This window comes from Macaca fascicularis, chromosome 1 (genome assembly GCF_037993035.2).
Source record: "Macaca fascicularis isolate 582-1 chromosome 1, T2T-MFA8v1.1".
Lineage (NCBI taxonomy): Eukaryota > Metazoa > Chordata > Mammalia > Primates > Cercopithecidae > Macaca > Macaca fascicularis.
Genome location: NC_088375.1, coordinates 31,758,649 through 31,776,907, shown reverse-complemented (window position 1 = coordinate 31,776,907; position 18,259 = coordinate 31,758,649). Strand labels below are relative to the sequence as shown.

At 42.0% G+C, this 18,259-nt stretch overlaps 1 protein-coding gene across 19 annotated transcripts in view; it reads right to left on the bottom strand.

The window, feature by feature from the left end:
• The window catches only part of RABGAP1L (RAB GTPase activating protein 1 like), a 799,577-nt gene extending 781,858 nt beyond the window's left edge, over positions 1 to 17,719 (bottom strand). For 14 of the 19 annotated variants that reach the window (XR_010581946.1, XM_065531856.1, XM_015445774.3 and 11 more), the window contains exon 1: positions 17,583 to 17,719. The gene's annotated coding sequence lies outside the window, so the exon portion shown is untranslated. Of the gene's footprint in view, positions 1 to 10,602; positions 10,658 to 17,509 lie in introns of all 19 variants that reach the window. The other 5 variants (XM_065531860.1, XM_074016903.1, XM_074017323.1 and 2 more) reach the window with 2 other exon arrangements.
• Between the last annotated feature and the right edge of the window lie 540 nt (positions 17,720 to 18,259).

Genomic DNA, 18,259 nt, shown 5'->3' with positions numbered 1-18,259 from the left:
TATGAGGTCAGCTTTTCTTTGGATACTTCAACCCAAACAGCATACTGCAATAGGGTGAATGCTGTAACAAATATGAGAATTTGTATGTCTTCTGTGAAGCCAGACATTACAGAGGTTTGCAAAATCTAAAACAATGCTGTCTTCTTGCTAAACTGTTAGTAATACAGGACTATTATAAGAATTAAGCAATCCTGGCTGGGCATAGTGGCTCATGTCTCTAATCCCAGCACTCTGCGAGGCCAAGGCAGGCAGATCATTTGAGGTCAGGAGTTCAAGACCAGCCTGGCCAACATAGTGAAACTCCATTTCTACAAAAATACAAAATGTAGCCAGGCACAATGGCGGGTGCCTGTAATGCCAGCTACTCGCGAGGCTGAGGTGGGAGAATCGCTTGATCCTGGGAGGCAGAGGTTGCAGTGAGCTGAGATCGCACCACTGCACTCCAGCCTGGGCAACTGAGCAACACTCTGTCTCAAAAAAAAAAAAAAAAGAAAAAGAAAAAAAATTAGCAGAGCGTGGTGGCATGTGCCTGTAGTCCCTATTCAGGAGGTTGAGGTAGGAGAATTGCTTGAGCCCGGCAGGCGGAGGTTACAGTGAGCCAAGATAAAAGCCTGTAGTCTAATGCAGAAACAGGCAAGTTGCAATACAATGTGATTAGCATGACAACAAAGAGGAAAATAGGAGTGCTTTAAAAGCACAAATAAGAGGTTTCTAACAGAGACCACAGTCTCAAGAAAGGCTTTTTAAGATGATATCTATGCTTAGACCCCAACTTCATGACATCTGGAGCAAAAAGATGACATGGTTCATGCTCTCTAAAAATTCTTGGTACCCAAGTGGTTAAGAACCATAACTCCGGTATCTTATATAAGTAATTTCTTAGCTACAGTTATATAATATTGTACTGAACAATGTCTAGTATTCCATAATCTGCAGGTCTACATCACTGCAGGTCTACATCATATACATATAAGAAAATTAAATCTATGGTTATTCAAAGCCTTTTAGAAATCAATCATACTGAAAAAAACAATTTGATAACTGTACTAAGTTTACTCCCTGGTTTTCATCCTAGTTCATATTTTAAAAATCTTAGTAATATAAATACTTTAATACCATCATAAATTTACTGTGATAGCTAGTTTTAGTTGTCAACTTGACTAAACGAGAGGATACCCAGATAGCTAGTAAAAGCATCATTTCCGCATATGCCTATGAGGGTGTTTCCTAAAGAGACTGCCATTTGAATCAACAGACTGAGTAAGAAAGATCCACCCTTACCCAGCGTGGGCAGGCACCATCCAATCTGCTGGGGGATAAGATAAAACAAAAAGGCAGAAGAAGGGCAAATTCACTCTCTTGCTCCCTGTTCTGGAGCTCAGACATTTGTCTCTCTTGCCCTCCGACCTCAGAACTCCAAGTTCTCCAGCCTTTGGACTCCAGGACTTGCATCAGCAGCCCCCTCGTTTTTCAGCCTTCAGTCTCAAATTGAGAGTTATTTTGCAAAAACCTCAATCACTTTTGCACCAACCTAATACAATGTTGGTTCTGCTGGTTCTTAGGCCTTTGGACTTGAATTGAGCTACTGGTTTCCCTGGTTCCCTAGTTTGCAGACAGCCTATCACAGGATTTCTCAGCCTCCATAATTGTGTAAGCCAATTCCAACACATCTGTATCTACACCTAGCTATCCTATTGGTTCTGTTTCCCTGAAGAATCCTGACTAATATATATACTATACAGAACATATATTTCATATTTTCTTGGTAACAGAGAGCACAGCAAACTTTCATTATTATTCTACAGTATTATAAATACATTTGATACCCTTAAAGCAAATTTAGTTGTCCAAGGATGTTTTCCTTGTATTATCTATGACTTATCCGGTTGTGTGTGTGTGTGTGTGTGTGTGTGAGCAATTTCTTCACTGCTACCATGTTGTCAGAAATCTGTCTCGTTATCAATATGTTCATGGCAGCACCTTGCTGCTTGTAAATTATTCCTCCTTAATCTACTACAACCTTAGAAACCCTAAGTATCACATATAAAGTAAAAATGAACTCTCAGTGACAGCCTAAAGAGCTTTATTTATAAAGAATTTCTTATTAAATTGACAACTATTGGGGTCTTTTGTAATATTTCAGAGAGATGAGGTACTGACACTGGGTCTAGATAGGTAAAGACTTACTATGTCAAAGTTTCATACTATATCTAAAATATCCCTCTTGCTTTCTATCAACTCAGATATTCAGACAGCCTTACTTGACACCCAGATCAGCTTACATATCCTTCGGAAGACACATCTTGTGGTGCCCCCTCTTTGCTACTCTCTACTCTATTTATCTGTTTCCCCAATAAGACTGTCAGCTCTTCAACAATCTCTCATCTCTGCTTCTCCAGCAAAAAACCCACATTCTACTTGACAAATAAATGCTTGTTGAAAAAAACAATGACGGAGAATGAAACCAACTGTATAAAAAGCCATAAACTTATAACACTACATAAAATTAAAATGACCTTTCATATACATAATGATATTAAGTTTCTTCTCAAAATGCACACACTCAGGAAATCCAAATTTAAGAGGAAGTCATAAGAAATGCATTAAGAACCAAGTATGTAATAATGTAATAGGAAGCCATTTCACCCACCCCATCCTCAGAAAAATCTTTTTAATGGCCGGGCGCAGTGGCTCACGCCTGTAATCTCAGCACTTTGGGACACTGAGGCGGGCAGAGCATCTGAGGTCGGTAGTTTGAGACCAGTCTGACCAACATGGAGAAACCCCAATCCACTAAAAATAAAATTAGCCGGGTGTGGTGACGCACGCCTGTAATCCCAGTCTACTAGGGAGACTGAGGCAGGAGAATCACTAGAATCCAGGAGGCAGAGGCTGTGGTGAATTGAGACCATGCCATTGCACTCCAGCCTGGGCAACAAGAAAAAAAAAAAAAAAAAAAGATCTTTTTAACTTGGGGGGGGAAAAGCAAACCACCATAGCTGCATCTTACTCAGACAATTATATATTTGTATTCAATCTAAGTGCAACTGACATTTAAAGAATGTTTGCTAAAATAGTTTCAAGAAGTAAACATTAATATCTATAATAAAACCTTTAAACCCCTAGAAGAAAACACAGGGAGAAAGCTCCCTGATATTGTTTGAAGTTGGCAATGATATTGGTGGATACTACACCAAAAGCTCAAACAACGAAAGCAAAAATAAATAAGTAGGACTACATCAAACTAAAAAGCTTCTCCAAAACAAACAACAAAATGAAAAGGCAGTCTATGGACTGGGAGAAAATATTTGCAAACTATATATCTGGTAAAAGGTTAATATCCAAAATACATAAGGAACTCTCACAACTCAACAGCAAAAAAAAAAAAAAAAAAAAAAACCCAATTAAAAAATGGGCAAAGAACCTGAAGAGACACTTTTCCAAAGAAGACATACAAAGGGCCAACAGGTATATGAAAAAGCACTGAAAACGTCACTAATTATCAGGGAAAAGCAAATCAAAACCACAATGAGCTATCACCTCACACCTGTTTGGATTGCTATTATCAAAAAGACAAGAGACGAAAAGTGTTGGCCAAAGTGTTGGGAAAAGGAAACTCTTGTACACTGTTGTTGAAAATGTAAATTGCGGCCGGGCGCGGTAGCTCAAGCCTGTAATCCCAGCACTTTGGGAGGCCGAGACGGGTGGATCACAAGGTCAGGAGATCGAGACCATCCTGGCTAACACAGTGAAACCCCGTCTCTACTAAAAAATACAAAAAACTAGCCGGGCGAGCTGGCGGGCACCTGTGGTCCCAGCTACTCGGGAGGCTGAGGCAGGAGAATGGCGTGAACCCGGGAGGCGGAGCTTGCAGTGAGCTGAGATCAGGCCACTGCACTCCAGCCTGGGCGACAGAGCGAGACTCCGCCTCAAAAAAAAAAAAAAAAAGAAAATGTAAATTGCTACACAAACATTATGGAATATGGTACAGAAGTTCCTCAAAACATTAAAAATAGAACTGCCTATGATCCAGAAATCCCTCTGCTGGGTATACACCCAAAGAAACTGAAATCAGCATCTCACAGAGATACATGCCTGCACATATTCATTGCAGCATTATTCACAATAGACTAGATTATGAAAACAATCTAAGTGTCTCTCCTAAAGTGAACAGATAAAGAATTTGTGGCATATATATATACATATATACACACACACACACACACACGCGAATATTATTCAGCCTTAAAAAAAAAAAGGAGATACTGTCATTTGAAACAACAGATGAACCTGGAGGACATTATGTTAAATGAAATAAGCCAGACACAAAAAGAAAAATACAACATGATCTCACTTATATATGAAATCCTTTTTTTATTTTTTTATTCTTTTATTTATTTATTTTATTTATTTTTATTATTTTTTTTTTTTTTTGAGACAGAGTCTCGCTCTGTCGCCCAGGCTGGAGTGCAGTGGCGCCATCTCGGCTCACTGCAAGCTCCGCCTCCCGGGTTTACATCATTCTCGTGCCTCAGCATCCCGAGTAGCTGGGACTACAGTCGCCCGCCACCTCGCCCAGCTAGTTTTTTGTATTTTTTAGTAGAGACGGGGTTTCACCGGGTTAGCCAGGATGGTCTCGATCTCCTGACCTCGTGATCGCCGGCCTCGGCCTCCCAAAGTGTTATTTATTTATTTTTGAGACGGAGTCTCGCTCTGTCACCCAGGCTGAAGTACAGTGGCCAGATCTCAGCTCACTGCAAGCTCCGCCTCCTGGGTTTACATCATTCTCCTGCCTCAACCTCCGGAGTAGCTGGGGCTACAGTCGCCCGCCACCTCGCCCGGCTAGTTTTTTGTATTTTTTAGTAGAGACGGGGTTTCACCGGGTTAGCCAGGATGGTCTCAATCTCCTGACCTCGTGATCCGCCGGCCTCGGCCTCCCAAAGTGTTATTTATTTATTTTTGAGACGGAGTTTCACTCTGTCGCCTAGGCTGGAGTGCAGTGGCATGATCTCAGCTCACTGCAACCTCTGCCTCCTGGGTTCAAGCGATTCTCCTGCCTCAGCCTCCTAAGTAGCTGGGATTACAGGCACACGCCACCATGCCTGGCTAATTTTTGTACTTTTAGTAGAGACGGGTTTTCATCATGTTGGTCAGGCTGGTCTCGAACTCCTGACCTCGTGATCTGCCTGCCTCGGCCACCCAAAGTGCTGGGATTACAGGCGTGGGCCACCACACCCGGAGAAATCCTTTTTTTTTTTTTTAAAGTGGAATACATAGAAACAAGAGTAAATGGGAATAAGTAGGTCAAAGGGTACAAACTCACAGTTATGTAGGATGAATAAGTCTGGAGAGCTAATGCACAGCATGTCTATAATTATTAATATTGTATAGTATATATAAAATGTGCTAAGACAGATTTTAGATGCTCATACCAGACAATTTTAAAAATTGTGGAAGGAGACGGATAGGTTAATTTGTTTAACTGTAGTAATCATCTCATGATTTTGTATCTGTATATCAAAACATACAAATCATTTCATGATTTTGTATCTATATATGTTTTGTATATGTATAGCAAAACATCATGTGGTATACCTTAAATATATACAATTTTAGAAAAGGACAAAGAATGGTGATTATTGATGATCTAAGCTAAAATAAAATTAAAAAGCTCTTTTGGGCACATCTAGCTAATTTGAGGATATTCTAACAGAAAAAAAGTAACCCATAACAAAGACTCATAGATTATTGATGTTGGAGGGATCTTATAGGTCACCTGTTACTTACATATACTCCTCACTGCAGAAAGAATTCAGGCTGCTAGAGATCATATGATCCACTTTTTATTCAATACATCCCTACATTTCTGCCTTCCTCTACCTTTCACTCACAGATCCCTTGAATGCACACAAAATATGTCTTTATAGATAACTTTTCAAATATTCATCTGTTAAACCTATTTTATAGCATTACTGATTACAAACTAATATATGTATACAAGATTTCAAAGATTTCTTTGGTGTCTCAAATATTATCCAATAAAATTAATATACCAGAGACATCTGTGTGTTCTTTTGTACATCTTATCTTTTTTGATTCTCATAACCACCCTATGAAATGTGCAAAGCAAGTATCATCCCATTTAAAGATTGTCAATACAGAGTAGTAGTAGAGAGGCACTGTGAGACAGATTTAGAAGCAAGAAATAACTGTCTCTCACAAGCTACGTGATTTTTTCTTTTTCTTTTTTTTGAAATGGCGTCTCGCTCTGTCACCAGGCTGGAGTGCAGTGCCGCAACCTCAGCCTCCCTGGTTCAAGTGATTCTCCTGCCTCAGCCTCCTGAGTAGCTGGGATTACAGGCACATGCCACCATGCCTAGTTAATTTTTGTATTTTTAGTAGAGCTGGGGTTTCACCATGTTGGCCAGGATGGTCTCTATCTCCTGACCTCGTGATCTGCCCGCCTCGGCCTCCCAAAGTGCTGGGATTACAGGTGTGAGCCACCGTGCCCAGCCAAGCTATGTGATCTTAAGTAAGTTACTGAAGTTCTCTAATCCTGTTTCCTTCACCTGCAAACTGGAAATGATATTATAATCATTCCTACCTCATATGGTTACTGTGAAGGTTAGCTAGATAATGTACATTTTCTTATGTAATAAATACCCCATGTAAACACTCAATGTTAGCTCACGGTTAGTGTGCAAAAAGGAGAAAAAAGTTGTGTCTAAATCACTTATTCTCTCTGAATCTCACAGCAGCAGATCAAGAATTAAGGTCCTATGTTCTACCTACACTGTCTCCCACAAAAGCAAAAATGTTTATAGTTACTTGCATCCTAACTACTTTTTTCCACCCTTGGACAACTGATAAAAATGTCTAAAAGCTACTATGATCCTCCTCTAAGTGAAATTCTCAAAAGGTGAAAAATTGCGCAGGGTTTAGTGGCTCACATCTGTAATCCCAATGCTTTGGAAGGGGCTGAGGCAGGAGGATTGCTTGAACCCAGGAGTCTGAGACCAGCCTGGGCAACACAGGGAGACTCCCATTTAAAAAATTAGCAGAGTGTGGTGGTGCAGTTCTATAGTCCCATCAACTACTCCAGAGATGAAGGTTGGAGAATCACTTTGAACCCAGGAGTTCCAGGCTGCAATGAGCTATGACCGTGCTACTGCACTTCAGCTGGGGCAACAGAGAGATACCTGTCTCCAAAACACGATAAAAAAAGAAAAATTGTTAAAGCTCTGTCTTTAGAAAAGTAAATACTCAGTAGAACATAATGAAGTTAGCATGCAACACAATGAAATTTATATTCAAAATGAGAAGTAGTAGATTAACTGATAAAGTGGTTTCTCTTTCCTACTATTACTAGATTATCTTTTAAAAAAAAACTTTATCTGGGCCAGGCACGGTCACTCACGCCTGTAATCCCAGCACTTTGGGAGGCCAAGGCTGGCGGATCATGAGTTCAAGAGTTCGAGACCAGCCTGGCCAACACAGTGAAAGTACTTCTTCTAAAAATACAATTAGCCAGGCATGATGGCACATGCCTGTGGTCCCAGCTACTCAGGAGGCTGAGGCAGGAGAATTGCTTGAACCCGGGAGGCATAGGTCAGAGGTTGCAGTGAGCTGAGATCACGCCACTGTACTGCAGCCTGGGAGACAGAGCAAGACTCTGTTTTTAAAAAAAAAAAAAAAAAAACTTTATCTTATATTTTCAAATGGTAGGGATAGCTAATTTGTTGTTTGTGATACCAAGTGCAACAGAAGAAACCTGTTTCATCTAGCAAAGCTATTGATAACGTTGAAAAGAACTATAAAATGCGGGCCGGGCGCGGTGGCTCAAGCCTGTAATCCCAGCACTTTGGGAGGCCGAGACGGGCGGATCACGAGGTCAGGAGATCGAGACCATCCTGGCTAACACGGTGAAACCCCGTCTCTACTAAAAATACAAGAAAATTAGCCGGGCGAGGTGGCGGGCGCCTGTAGTCCCAGCTACTCGGGAGGCTGAGGCAGGAGAATGGCGTGAACCCGGGGAGGCGGAGCTTGCAGTGAGCTGAGATCCGGCCACTGCACTCCAGCCTGGGGCACAGAGCAAGACTCCGTCTCAAAAAAAAAAAAAAAAAAGAACTATAAAATGCATGTCAGAATGGTTTTTACCTTAACAGGCCTACATTATCATATGTAAAATAACTCAGAAACAGAAAGTCAAATGCCGCATGTTTTCACTTGTATGTGAGAGCTAAACAATGGGTACACATGGACATACAGAATGGTGGATATTCAGGTAATAGGTGCACTAAAAGTCTAGACTTCACCACATCTATACATGTAAGAATCTATACATGTAAGAAATCTGCACTTGTACCCCATAAATATTTTTTTAATTTTTAATTTTTTAAACTTAAGAGGCCTAGCCTCAGTGAAAATTTAAGCTGTGTAATTCATGCTAAAGAATTTTGTATGTTCATTAGTATTGGCAAAAAGGTCATCCTAGGATTTGAATAACAGTAATATTTAATTTCATTTTCCCATTAACTTTGCCAGGAATCTAACACTAGTGTTAGGGTAACTTCTAGAATACGGAAGGAAAAAAAGAATGGAGAGAAGAGGACATTAACTGAATTACCATTCAATACCAACTTCATAATGCAACTTGGTAATAGATCTTTGCACAGGCAATGGCAAATCAAAACATTAGTACAAATATGACCACTGACCGCAGGGCAAATATGATAGATTTAAAATGAAAGAATACAGTTCATGAGATTAAAAAGAAATGGAAAAAGCAGTAATAAATGAATGAGGTCTGGGGATAAACAGCTGCTGAATAACAAAATTACTCTAAAACAACAGCAGAAACCCTACTGTCTGCCAATATATATATATAACCTCCCTTCAATGGTTGATTTTTCAGTGAAGTAGTATACTCTATTCATTTTTTTTTTTTTTTTGAGACCGAGTCTTACTCTGCAGCTCAGGCTGGAGTGCAATGGCACCATCTCGGCTCACTGCAACTTCCGTCTTCCAGGTTCAAGAGATTCTTGTGCCTCAGCCTCCCAAGTAGCTTGGACTATGGGTACGCAGCACACTAATTTTTTATTTTTATCAGAGACGGGGTTTCACCATCTTGGCCAGACTAGGCTTAAACTCCTAGCCTCAAGCAATCTGCCTGCCTTGGCCTCCTAAAGTGCTGGGATTACAGGTGTGGGCCACCACGCCCGGCCATCAGTGTATGCAAGACAAATTGACTACAGAAAAATAAACTATTCAAAGAACACCTAATAACCATTTTAACAACTATGCCTTTATACAATGCTCTCAGCAAAAGGCCTCACAATGACAATTAAAACATCTTGAAGCACAGAAAACACTCCATGTAGTTTATTAAAAAACTAGTGATATGTGTCTCTTAAACCTTTGTAACTCAAAACCACAAGTTTGTATTTTTTCTAAAAATAATATTTATTTGCATCGCTTGTAGTAGAAGTCTGATTCAAAGTTCCATAATTTTGCTTACTGCTAATAATGAGGACGGTAAATGGGTGTATGTGCTGGGTAAAGGAGAAGTTGAGAAATTCCTCACTGGTATATGAATGAATTCCATACTTGCCTCTTAAAATGCTCCTTTCTTGAAATCAGGCATACAAAAACTCCCTTTGGGTTTGCATTACTTTCATATTTGTGAATACTTCACATGGTAGTCTTCAAAGAGCCAGAACACTTGTTTTCAGTCATTTGCCGTGGGTGGGTGTATTTTCACCACAAATTCCAACAACTAATGATATGTAAATATATATGTATGTATGTCTACACATACATATACACACACTATGTGTATGTGTGTATATCTTTACAAATGTTTACATAGTTTAAGGACACCATCATTGTACTTTTTACCACACACACACACACAAAAAATGGTGGTAGAAAATCTGGAAAGATTCTAATAACCTCAATTTGTGAAAACTAACATGCCTCAAAAAAGAGGGGGAAAAAACTTTTAAAAAACACTGTGCTGACATGATTAACTTTATCATTTAACTGGTGTGAGGCATCTGGGCCATGCCGTATTTGAACTCTTATCGTGGTGTTTGGGGTGTGCTATGTTGTGGAACAGTTATAAACTGCTGAAACCTTCTAAAATGATAGGACAACAACATTTACATATTAGGAGCTTATTTAACTGAAGAAAATAGTATGGCAATGACACAATTCATATTTATTTTAGAACCAAGGCTCATCTCAAAAACTCTTTATCAACTATGCAGAAGTAGCCCAGCTTTTTACCAACCAGTTATTTACTATAGCAACTTCTTTACCAACATTTCCAAAATTTTCCACACACTTCTGTGACAAGCTACTAAACAGTCTCTGTATGTGCTGTTACCTGGGCAACACTCTAAGAAGGCTTTTACCTTTACAGAACTGGTGGGTCAAAGAGAACCAAGGCTTCTTCAAATCGACTATACACCATGTAATTAGAAGCAGTAAGTGTGAAATCATCAGCAGACAGAAAATCTTGAGAACTGCCACCAGTACTTCAATTTGATTAACAGACACAACTTACTGGCATTTACCTTCATTTCTAGCCACCCAATTCACCTGTGAAATAAGGCAAGTTCCATCCAAGACTTCAAAACATCTTCAGTCACACCGGCTGTTAAAGACATAAATACTGAAATCTAAGAAAATTCTTGGAGTAAAGAAGCCATCAATCCCTTACAAATGAATTTTGCGTAAAATACCCTGCTTTGCTGCCCTAAATTCTAAAAGCTACTCAGCTCAGCTGCGGATCTGTATAAACTACCCTTCTGCCTGAACTAAACCTGCCTCCAAAAATTAAGATCCAGTCATTTAGAAATCACATTTTAGAAGGCCCTTGTAAAGACTTTCAAAACTGCTTCCTGTTCTACTCCAGCCAATGTGATGCTATTTGGTGAACTAAAAAAAAAAAAAAAACACTGTATCTCCTTACAAATAAAATATTTTTTACTTTCCAACACTTTTAGAATTGGTAAACTCAAGGTTGCTTCTCTAAAACTAATAATTTTTCCCTTCAGCTTCTACTCTAAGGATACTTAGGTGCTCTCTGGATCATATTTTAATCACAATAAATAAATCTTGAAATGTTAAGAAGTACTAGATTGCTCCAGAGTCAAAAATGAAAGATAAACCAAAAAGCAGAAAGGAAAACTGGCATTCTAGGCTCTTAACCATCTGGTGCTAACTGACTCCTTCTTGCCTAGCTCTTTCACTATTCATTTTTCCCTGTCCATGCTTGTATGCCTTTGATCACCCTGGCCCTTGGCCCAGGGTGATACGAGTTGTCCTATTTCCACACATCCAAATCCTACCCATTCTTCAAAACATAGTTCAGGGGCCAGGCATGGTGCCTCAAAACTGTAATCCCAGCACTTTGGGAGGCCAAGGCAGGAGGACAGCTTCAGTCCAGGAGTTCAAGAACAGCCTGGGCAACATCATGAGACCCCATCTCTACAAATAATCAAAAATTAGCCAAGCATGTTGGTGTGTGCCTATAGTCCCAGCCACTTGGGGGCTGAGGCAGAAGAACTGCTAGAGGCCAGGAAATCAAGGCTGCAGTGAGCTGTGATGGCACCACAGCACTCAGTTTTGAGTCACAGAGTGAGATGCTATCGCAAAAAAAAAAAAAAGTTCAAATGTCACCTCTTCTCTTATCCTTAAAACTAGAAGCAGGCCAGGCATGGTGGCTCACGCCTGTAATCCCAGCACTTTGGGAGGCTGAGGCGGGTGGATCACCTGAGGTCAGAAATTCAAAACCAGCCGGGCCAACATGGCAAAACCCCATCTGTACTAAAAATACAAAAATTAGCCGGGCGTGGCAGCGAGTGCCTATAATCCCAGCTACTCAGGGAGGCTGAGGCAGGAGAATTGCTTGAAACTGGGAGGCGGAGGTTGCAGTGAGCCGAAATTGTACCACTGCACTCCAGCCTGGGTCAAAAAACAACAACAACTAAAAGTAATCTCTCCCTCCTCTCCAAACTCTTATAGTTCCTTATCTTTTTACCACCCATTACTTTAACTAAAAGTAATCTCTCCCTCTTCCAACTCTTACAGTTCCTTATCTTTATCTTTTTACCACCCATTACTTTCTGCCTTTCATTATCATTGCTGTTTCCATATTTAATCCCCCACCTAAGCATAAAGTCCTCAGGGTCAAGGTCCATCTTTATTCAAACTGATTAACACAATCCCTTATACATACTAAGTGAGGTTAGGAAAGAAGCCCACCAGAAACAACTCCAGATTGAGTCCAGAGCCCTGGCTTTGCTAATAACTCACTCACTATCTAACCTTGGACTTGAGGCTTTTAGTATGTTCCTTCACTTACAAAGTTAAGAGGGTAGGCTAAACTAGTTGTATTTGTTGTTAACTGTAGGCCATAATCCATTATCTGGGTGTAAAATTAATTTGGAAGTCAAAACCCAGCATTTTAAAAATGAAATGAAATAACAGAATGTATCTATGTGTGTTATAAACAATGGGGTGCTATAAATGTTTAACAACTACCTAAGAAGAGGGAAGCCCTGAGAATACCATTTGCTGAATTTCCTGGTGTAAATATTCCCACCATGACCAATTTTGAGCTACCAACATGATGTCACTGGACATAGAGCTAGATAGGAAGAGATATGCACAACTGGTCTTGCAAGCCATTATAGCCAACTCAACAGGGCCCTGAAAAGATAAATATTATTTCACCAAACTGTCAACTTTGTGTGTGTGTGCACTTGCTGAATCAAGAAGTAAAATGTATTTTTTATTGTAGGTCACAGTCAAAAGAGTTTAATAAATGTTCAGATAAACAACCTCCTGATGTCTTTCATGTATACTACCTAATTTGATAAATCTTACTCTTGGTTACAGATGTCTCTTCACCACAATTCATATTTTTCTTCAAAAATGGGATTAACAAATATCTCCTGATATCACCAGAAGGCAAATTACACAGAGCAGGAATTTGGTTTATGGAATATCAGCCAAGTGCCAAGGTTCCTAGCATTTGTTCAGCCCTACATACCTAAAGGATATAACACACTCCTACTATCAATGGCTCACTTAGCAATGGGTTGGAGGGCAGGTAGGGGGTAAGAAGAGGAAATCCATAGTATAAAAAAAAAAATCCAGATAATTCTAGTATTTGTGCTCCTGTTCCCATCCCACTGCATAGCCAGGTACAGAGAAAATTAGAGCAGTAAAAAGGAAATGTTCCATGCCTGATGTTTCCCAATCAAAATCCCTTGCATCCCTCAATGAGACCTCCGTTACTAAGAATCCCCTACGAGAACTAAGCTTTTACCATGGACTAGGGATGCATAGTTCTTGCTGAATTTAGAATAGGCAAGAGGGAAAATAACACAGCAAACAGTAGTTAGGCTTCATATTCTGGGAAAATCAGGCTTTTATTTTTTAAAAAAAGTCTTATTTTCTTCTTATTTAAGCTTACTAAACTGGGTGAGAATTTTCTTAAATATATTTTTGGCTGTACAATGTCTATCACAACACAGCCTGTAACCTGATTTTTCATGAGTATTTATAAAGAATTGTGTTGTTGTTGGGTTTTGTTTTTTTGAAGCCCAACAGCAATGGCAAAATGTTTTCTATTTTAAAAGCTATTTAGAAAATAAGAATGCTCAGAATTTCAAGTATACTAATAATCTTAGCCCAAATCTAACTCTAAATCAACTGAATATATGCCTAGAACTTTCCCAGGAAAATCCCCAAAAGTACACCAAAAAACACCAAAAGATAACAAAAAAGACTTAGCATGCGCATAAACTTGCTATACTCAATTATGCCATCCCATTTGTTGAATAAGAGCAATATGGGAAGCAAATGAAGTAGAAAAAGGAGATGTTCAGAGATGAAAGCTCTGCTTAATTCATTAACTCTTCCTTATTAGGGTCCACTGAAATTCACAAACTTATACTCAATTCAAATACTGACTATAAAGTCAAAATTATTTCCCATTCTGAAAGTCTAGGAGTCAAACAACGTATTTCTCTATAATATCAACATTAAAACTCTCCTTTAAAAACGAGTATCTTTTACCATACCTCAGGCTCAAGTCCATACTTTCTCAGCCTCCACTGTTTGTAATAGCAAAATGCTCATCAGATCATCTCCACAAGAAATCCCTGAGCCATCTTTGAAATACCAGCACCTGGAATAGCCTTGGGCTGCTGGTCATCCTCAGACTCAATGGCTGACCCATTTCTATAAGTCAAGAGTTACAAAAATATAGAACTCATTAAAATTAAGACATAGGCAAGCTCTGCGCCTGGGAATCCCATAGCATTACAGGATCAACTTCATTCTCCAAACCTCCTCTAACCAGTCATAACGATCCATACCCCACTTGAAGACAATGGTAGGTTGGAATGCAGCCCCAGTTCTACACCCTCAATACAGAAAATTTTTGCGGCCAGGTGCGGTGGCTCAAGCCTGTAATCCCAGCACTTTGGGAGGCCGAGGCGGGCGGATCACAAGGTCAGGAGATCGAGACCATCCTGGCTAACACGGTGAAACCCTGTCTCTACTAAAAACACAAAAAAAACTAGCCGGGCGAGGTGGCGGGCGCCTGTAGTCCCAGCTACTCGAGAGGCTGAGGCAGGAGAATGGCGTAAACCCAGGAGGCGGAGCTTGCAGTGAGCCGAGATCGCGCCACTGCACTCCAGCCTGGGGGACAGAGCAAGACTCCGTCTCAAAAAAAAAAAAAAAGAAAAGAAAATTTTTGCTACTTCGCTGCTACTCTCTTCAAAGTCAATGTCTTGAAGCCTAGCTATCTCCTACACATATTTTTACTTGGCACAACAGAATTCCTTCTTTTGATTACTCCAAAAGAATGGATAAAAGGACTTTCCGCTTCAATGCTGTATCATCTGAGAGTTCAAATAAATATACAGCGGCTGAGCAAATTCAAGTTTGGGTTAAGGCAAAGAAAAAAATTCAAGTTTTTTAAAAGTCACAAATTTAGAACTGGTGAGCTGATTACATGAAAACTACTGTTTCACATGCCTAATAAAATTATTTCATTCAAAGGAAAAAAATCATAACTACTAGGATAAAAAGAAAATATCTAAATCATGAAACAATTATCAAAGAAACAAAAATTCTCAGAATATCACAACTGTAACATATAGAAATTCCCATCAAATAACTCAGGTGGGAAAAAAAAGGGGGCCAAGCATGGTTGGCTCAGGCCTGTAATCCCAGCACTTTGGGAGGCCAAGGCAGAAGAACTGCCTGAGGCCAGGAGTTGGAGACTAGCCTGGGCAACATGGTGAGACCCCTGACTCTACAAAACTAAAACAAAAAATTAGCCAGGTGCGGTGGCATGTGCCTGTACTCCTAGCTACTCAGGAGGCTGAGGTGGGAGGATCTCTTGTGAGGAGAACTTTGTGGCTGCAGTGAGCTAGGATTGAGCCATTGTACTCCAGCCTGGGCGCCAGAGCGAGACCTTGTCTCTTTAAAACAAACAAACAAACAAACTTCGTACATTTACAGTCACACTTTTTAAAGTTGGTTTGTATATTCACCATATGCCCCAATAGTACTGAGACTTACTAACTTGTTTCCAGCTTTCTAGAGGACAATGTAGATTATATAATATGTTCACATATACGCTCTGCCCTACTTCATCTACTTCTCCCCAGATGACTTAATAATACACATCAGAGGCCGGGCACGGGGCTCACGCCTGTAATCCCAGCACTTTGGGAGGCTGAGGCGGGCAGATCACCTGAGGTCAGGAGTTTGACCAGCCTGACCAACGTGGAGAAACCCCGTCTCCACTAAAAATACAAAATTAGCCAGGCGTGGCGAAGCATGCCTGTAGTCCCAGCTACACATAAGGCTGAGGCAGGAAAATCGCTTGAACCCGGGAGGCGGAGGTTGCGGTGAGCCGAGATGGCGCTATTGCACTCCAGCCTGGACATCAAGAGCGAAACTCCGTCCCAAATAATAATAATAATAATAATAATACACATCAGAGCAAATGTAGGCTATATAATATGCTAATATATAAATTCTGCCCTGCTTTATCTACTTCTCTCCAAATGAACAAAACATAATATCAGCTCATTTATTGAACTGATTTAGTATAGACACCAGTGTAACTCAAAGTCTAGAGCTAACCCCTGAAGCAGGTGTACATTTAATACAATTTGATGATAATGTATACATAAAGTTCAACTAGTCTTTCTCCTTGGAAATCTCATTGTCAATTTCATAATGGACGCTATACTGAGAAAATGAATCACAGGCCAGTTTTCTAGTACTAGGAGCTTGTGAACCAGTATTTTCCATGAACAAAATCAACTTCCAATGTGACCACAAGCAAACTTCACATCCGTATCTTCTGACATCATAACTAATGGATATTCTACAGAAGATGTCAAACATAAACACTACTGTAAGAAAAGTCAGAAGGTTTTCATGAAACTGTGTTTTCAGAATTTTAACAAGCAACTACTTACCTCCCACTATGCACAAGGAAATTTAAATGTATTAAAAATCCCTAAACCCCTCCAGTGTCAAAAATAAAGGCCTTAAAATCATTTTCCAAACTGCGCTGAAATCTGTCCGGCAAGCAAAAGTTCTCCTTACCATTAGTGTAATAAGGTTGGCATTTCAGTTTACTTGCATGAAACCAATTTTGCAAGTGACCACCTAAGTTTTGGCACATATTCTAACATAACCGTATCTGAGAGATCCAAGGACCTGGACACACTGCCTAGTATGTGAAACCCGTCAGTTCAGCTCCCATGCACCCGGCCATATCCCGCTAGCCGGTGGCCCCTTTCCACATGCTGACGCACTGCCCAGCCCTGTACCGTTGGCGACCAGTGCAAAGTACCAGCCCAGTCTCAGAAACTTTGACTCAGTTATCAGGACACTAAGCACCCAGAAGCTGGGTGGGGGCTGGGGGGAGGTGTTTGTCATGGCTCAGGAGGTCAACTCTGAAGCGGGGCATTCCCTGCAGGTAGGGATCTGCCCGGAACGCAGCCCATCCCAAACTACAAAACCACAAGCATCAACAGCAGGAGCCGAGCAAAGTGCTCGGGGGAGGAAGAGGAAGGGCGAGGGAGAGAAACGGTCGAGCACAGAAGCCTGCGTGTGGGTAAGAAAATACTCTAACCACTCGCCCACCGGACGCAGGGCTGCTGGGACTGCGAATCCAGCAGCAGCCACAGCGTAGCAGCGGGCGGCAGCCGCCCAGGCAGCAATGTCAGGAGGGCACAGCTGGAGGCGGCGGCCGCAGAAGCCACTACCCCGCCCCCAGGTAAGGGCGCAGACCCCGCCCGCCCTAGCTGCCAGGGGCGGCCACCTGGGAGAACCGCGGCGTCCGGGAAGCGGCCGACAGTCCTGAACCCGCCCGGTGCCTGCCTTCCCACGGTCCTCCCGCATCCCCGTCCCGGGCCGGGGCCCCATCTCGACCCTCCCCAGGCTCAGCCCGACGCCAACACACCCAAGCAGCCTCGGCCCGTGGATCCGGGCCGCCGGGCCGCCCTCGTGTCCCGAGGAGGCCGCCCTCGCCTCACCTCTTCACGTCTCCGCGGGCGCTGCCGAAACAACAACTCCTTCAGGCGCCCGCGTCCCACCCGCCACCTCGCGCTCTGAGGCCGGGCCGGTCCCGTTCACTCCGCCGCCACTGGAGCCCGGGGAGGGGGGAGGGAACGGAGAGGGGAGGGGAGAAGGACGGCCTGGCAGGAAGAGACGAGGGAGGGGGCGGGCCGAGTAGGAGGGGGAGGAGGAGGAGGCGGTGGGTCGGGAGCGCGCTCGTCCAGGCCCCTCGGCACGGCGTGCGCGCTCCTGATGTCGGAGGCGCCCACTCTGCCGGGCGGCGGCGGCGCACACGCGGGTGCACGTCGCTGCCTGGCCGCGGTTGCGCCGGGGGCGGAGGAGTGAGGTCCTGACAGAACCAGAGCTGTTAAAGCAGGGACGCGCGAAGGGCGGGAGTACGGGCGGCGCTGGAGAACCTCCGCGGGGGAGGGGCCTGTGGGTGGGACCGCGCCCGCGAGCCCGCCTCGATGGGGGTGAGTTCTGCTGACGGTTGCTGAGTTCGAAGATTAACTGAATGTGGAGAGTTTGTTTTCTTGCTCGTAAACCTGGTTTACATATTTTCATTCTTAATGACCAGTAATCTTAAGGAAAGTCACCTGAAAGAATACTAACTTTTTCACCAAGTACTCTTTTCTGCGCCTCTTTAAAGGTGTCT